Consider the following 5,686-nt stretch of genomic DNA (forward strand, 5'->3'; position numbering starts at 1 on the left):
ATTTGCTACATGATTTAGGATTAATGATTTGTTTATTTTCTAGTCTTTGTAATCCTATACTGAATTCATTGACAATCTCATTATTTATTTTGTTAAGGAAACTGTTGAGACTGATAAAATTTCATTCACAGACATCTTTTGATGTATATCAGATTTGACATGCTGCTTTATTTTTATTATTATCTTTAACATAATTATTTATGATTTCAAGTATTTGTTCTTCAAATCCTTCATTTTTCAGGCTATCAAGAATTATCTCCATTTTCACTAGGCCATGATCAGGTTTGGTAAAAACTTTTTTAGGTGCTTACAACTATATTTATTTTTAAATATTGCTATTAGGAAGTATCTATAAATTAGCCAAATCTTGTTCATGCAATAGTTTGTTCAGTTCAACATTTTCTTTTCAATTGTTTTTCTGTTCAATTTATGTAGTTCTGAAATAGTAATATCAAATCTTCTATTATTATGGTGTTATTAGCAATATCTTTCTATGCTACAACTAATTTCTTCTTTTAAGATTTTAAGTGGCTAACTTTTGCACATATACATGTAATGTAGTTATTTTAATTATCTTTGTGCTTGTAAGCATAATATAGTTTCTTTATTTGTCTTTTGTCATTTTATCAATATTTATTTACTTTATCTGATTTTTTTTTGCCATTCCTGCCTTTTTATATTTGTCTGAAGCATAATGGTTTATGTTCTAACTCATTTCATTCTTTATGTGTCTATATAGTTATTTATTTGGAAATTTGTTGAATTTTTGTTCCCTTATCCTTTATTCAAATTACTACTTTTTATTAAGGAATTTAATCTGTTGACATCTAGAGTTATATTTGATAAGTTTATATACTTTAAAAATTTTTCCCACTAAGTACATATCCCCTTTTAAGTTAGCATTCAGTTTTTGAAATTTGTTTTGCTTATACCAATCTGACTATAATCTTTCCCTCCAACTCTCCTTTAGATTAACCTGACCAATTTCCAAGTTCTTTGATTTTACTTTTATTATTATTCTTTCTGTTGTTCACCTTTCCAGATCAGACAAGTGTAGGATACCTAATCTTTCTTTCCCAATCAACTTCATCTGTTCACCTACCTCATCAATATGCCTTTGGAAAGCCCCTTCAAAATAATATTTATAACAACAATATTAAAATTTGTAAAACTCTGTACATACATAAAAATTCACAGGAAATTTTATTTTTATTTTCTTCCGCCCATTCTTTCCAACTTTTGGAATTCTAAGAATGCAATTTTATTTATTTTTTATTGTCTTACTTTTAAATTTTAATAGTATTTTAATTTTTCCCAATTATGTATCAAGAAAAAATTTTAGCATCCATTTTTAAAAGATTTTGAGTTTCTCCCTCTTTCCTTCCCCTCCCCTCTTCCCTTCCCCTCCCCTCATCTGAAAATGACACTGTGATATATTTTATACATGTGTTATTATGTAAAACATTTCTGTTTTAGTCACAGTTGTGTAAGAAGAAACAAATCAAAAGAAAAAAAACACAAGAAAGAATAAAATAAGTGAAAAATACTCTTTGATCTGCATTGAGTCCAACAGTTTTTTACTTGATATGGGTGACATTTTCCTTCATGAGTCCTTTATACTTGTCTTGGATCATTGTGTGGCTGAGAAGATGTGAGTCATTCACAGCTGATCATCACATAATGTTGCTGATACTGTGTATATTTTCTTGGTTCTGCTCATTTTATTTTGCATCAGTAGGAATACAATTTTTGATGGAAACAGTTGGATACAGTATGACTTGTTCTCTAAACTTGGTCTAGGCAGCCTAATCTTAACTCTATTCTATACTCTCTGAGCCATGACTTAGCAGGAATGTGATGGCTTCTTGTTCCATAGTTGGATTTAGTATAAAGATACATGGCTGTCTTGTTAAAGTTTATTTCCTAAATGTTCATTTCTTCCTCTTGACCCTCTTCAAAGCAGAGCTTATTATGGTAGAATTGTCCCTTTTTCTTTTGCCCCTATTGCAATTTCATATTGCTGCTCAATCAACATATATGACAGATATTAAAAAAAAGCAAATTCGTCAATAAAACAGAAAAATGAATGAATGAACGAAGAAAATGCCTTGATGAAATCCAGGTACATCATGTTTAAAGTGTTAACTGTATCTGATAACGAATTACTCAACAAGCTTTTATTAAGTACATAGTATCTACCAGACACTGTGCTAAGTGCAGGGGATACAAAGAAAGAAAATCCTTGTCCTTAGGAAGTTTACATTCTGTTTGAGGAGACAGAACGTAAATAGCTAGGTAGATACAAAATACACTCAGAATAGATGGAGGTAGCCTTTAAGGAGAAGGTACTTGGAGCTGGAAGAATCAGAAATAAATTCCTGCAGAAGCTGGTATTTGAGCTGAGTCTTGAAGGAATCTAAGGAGTCCAAGAGGCAGAGGCAAATAGGGAAACTTTTTAGGAATGGGTGAAAGCAGTCTAAAAGTTCAGGGAAAATGGAACTTTGTGTATTGAGAATGAAAATAGGAGAATATGACTGGGTCATAGAGTTTGTAGAGGGGACTAATGTGTAAGAAGACTAGAAAGTTAGAAAGGACCCAGACTGGGAAAAGTCTAATTACTCTATTAAAAATTAAATGAAGTTCTTCTGGAATGACTTGTCTTGATAAATTTCATGTTGGCTATTAGTAATCATGGCTTTCATTCACAAACCATCAGAGAAAGTAAATGATATGCCCAAAGATACAGGCCCAGTCAGCAGCAGTGGAAGATTGCCAAACCAATTTGTTGTCTCCTGACTCTAAGTCCAGTGTTCTTTACACTATACCTCAATCTTTAAAACATACATAGGGGGAAAAAAAGAAAAAAAAAATTAAAGTTTCTAAATGAAATAGTTCAAATACTGCTCACATTTGGGAGATGGTGAAGCCAAGGCTCAGAAACATCAAGTGATAGGCAGCATTCTAGAATTGAATCCTGGCTTTGTCATTTAAGAACTGTATATGATTTAGGCAATCACTTAATTTACCTATGCCTCAGTTTCCTTGCATGAAAAACCAGGGAATTGGACTACATGATAGAAAGTCATACTGGTGAGAGGGTTTGTCCTATCAGTGAAGTCATTGAATTATGGTGGATAAAGTCAGAATGGTCTATTGAAAGATGCAGTCTGGTGTAGTCAGAAGATTGGATTTTTTGAGGTCAAGGGCCACAGTTCAAATAGCAGTTCTTCCACTTTCTACCCATTTGACCTTAGGCAAGTCACCTTCTGCCTCCATTTCTTGACCTTTAAAATGAAGGGATTGGGTTAGATTTTTTCTAATGTCCCTCTATTTCTAATGTCCCTCTATTTCTAAACATATGAGCCTATAACAAATGTTTTCACTACCCTAGAAATCAATGAAGGGCAGTGGACTCAATTCTATCTTCCTCTCCTGTAGGAGAGAGTAATCATATGAGGGTAGGACAAGCAAAATAATGATTGATACAGGAGGGAATTAGAGGAGTGGTTTTGGGGATCTGAGGTTCACCTTCTCTGAGACATATTCTTGCCAAATAAATCCAAGATAATAACAACTGGAATTAATTAGCTCTATAATATATCTAATTATACGCGGTAATATTATAGAGTCTTATATCTGAAGCCATTTGAAAAATAATGGTATTCTGTATCTTAGTCCTTCTAGATTTTAGCTGTTTTTTTTAACCTGAAGGAATTTTTAACATAACCACATTTAGCTATAGCTTGGGATAAAATCATAACTTCGAATTCAATTGTCAATGATCAGAAACTATCACTCTCCTGCTATTTTTTTAAATAAAGGAGATGATGACAAATATCCACAAAAGGATGGAAAATCATTTTATCAAAGAAGCCTCTCCTAAATTTGTTATCTTTATAGATGGTTTCTCAGAAGCACTAAACATAAATTGAGCTATTCTATCCATGCATAAACTTATTGTGTCACCTTTTTCTCCTATGGCTAACCTTTTGTAACTAGCCATGATATTAAATAGGAGTTTACAAGTGTCATAATTGTCCATTTTAATGGATAATAACTAGACATAAATGAGTGTCAAATAATAATTCTTACCCTTTTGACCTGTACTGTTGTCACCTTAATTCGATTTCAAATGATAACATAATAGTGAAATGAAAATTAATCAAACTCTAATTTCCACCCTGATAGGAAGTGGCAACAGAACAGTAATAATCTTAACAACGGCAATAACAATGACAACTGACATTTATATAGCACTTCACCATTTATGAAGAGTTTTACATAGGTTATCTCTTATGATCCTTATAAGAACTCAGTGAAGGAGCTGCTATCATGTCCATGGCATAGTTGAAGAAAAGGAGGCAGAGAGAACTTAAATTATTTGTCCAGAGTCACACAGCTAGTCTAAGATGCTCTTTGAACTCAAGTCTTTCTGACTCCTGGGTAGCTAGGTGGTGCAGTAGGGTAGAGTGCCAGGTCTAGAATCAGGAACTCTCATTGAGTTCAAATTTGGCTTGAGATATTTGCTAGTTGTGTGACCCTCAGCAAGTCCAACCCTGTTTGTCTCAGTTTCCTCATCTGTAAAATTAGCTGGAGAAGGAAATGGAAAACCACTTTAGTATCTTGGCCAATAAAATTCCAAATGGGGTCAGAAAGAGTTGGATGTGACTGAACAGCTTTCTGACTCCAAATTCAATGATCTATTCACTGCATCATTTATTTGCCATCCATGCCCATATTTTTGAGTACCTTTTTTCTATTTATATTTTTTCTCTCATTGTAAATCTTTCCTTGTTCATTCACTCTTTTCCCATCCCCTACAAACAACTAGGTATCCCCTGTCTTTTAAGTACCATCATGTGACCCTGTGATTCTCATATGCTCTTATCTGATACCTCTATAAGTACTCAATGCAGACAAATTCCTAGAAAGTATTATCTTCACTCAACTCCTCATCTGACTTACTTCTCAATCCCTTTCAAAATGTCTTCCAATGCCAACATTTTTACTAGCACTTCTTTCCAAAGTTACAAATGAATGCTAGCTTTACCACAAAATCCAATGGCCTTGTCTCAGTTTTTAATCCTTCTCTGTAGTTTTTGTATCTGTTTACAGATACAAATGTTTTGCCCATTCTCCTGTATACTTTCTCCTCTTTGCCTTGTGGGATACCATACTGTTTCAATTCTCCACCTTCATGAATTACTATTCCATCTTAATCAAAGTGTAGGACCTTTCTAGGTCTCAGTCCTGAGACCTCTTCTATTCTGTCTTCACTTTGTCATTCTAGATAACCATATCAGCTCAATAGGTTCAATGACAACTTCTAGGCAGATAACTCCCACATCCATATATTCAGCCTAAATTCAGCCTTGCTCCTGTACCCATGTCCCATTGGCATCTCAATCTCAACATGCTTCAAATCAACTAATTATATTTCCCCACTTCTATTGACAGCACCATCATATTTCTGGTTGTTCAAATTTATAGCCTTGGAGTCAAACTTGACTTCTCTTTCTTTCTTTGTGTTTTGTTGTCTTTCTTTCTGTTTCTTCCTTCCTTCCTTCCTTCCTCCCTCCCTTCCTTCCTCCCTCCCTTCTTTCCTTCCTCCCTTCCTTCCTTTCTTCCTTCCTTCCTTCCTTTCTTTCTTTCTTTCTTTCTTTCTTTCTTTCTTTCTTTCTTTCTT

Source organism: Vombatus ursinus, unplaced genomic scaffold (assembly GCF_900497805.2).
Source record: "Vombatus ursinus unplaced genomic scaffold, bare-nosed wombat genome assembly UNPS02003292.1, whole genome shotgun sequence".
NCBI lineage: Eukaryota > Metazoa > Chordata > Mammalia > Diprotodontia > Vombatidae > Vombatus > Vombatus ursinus.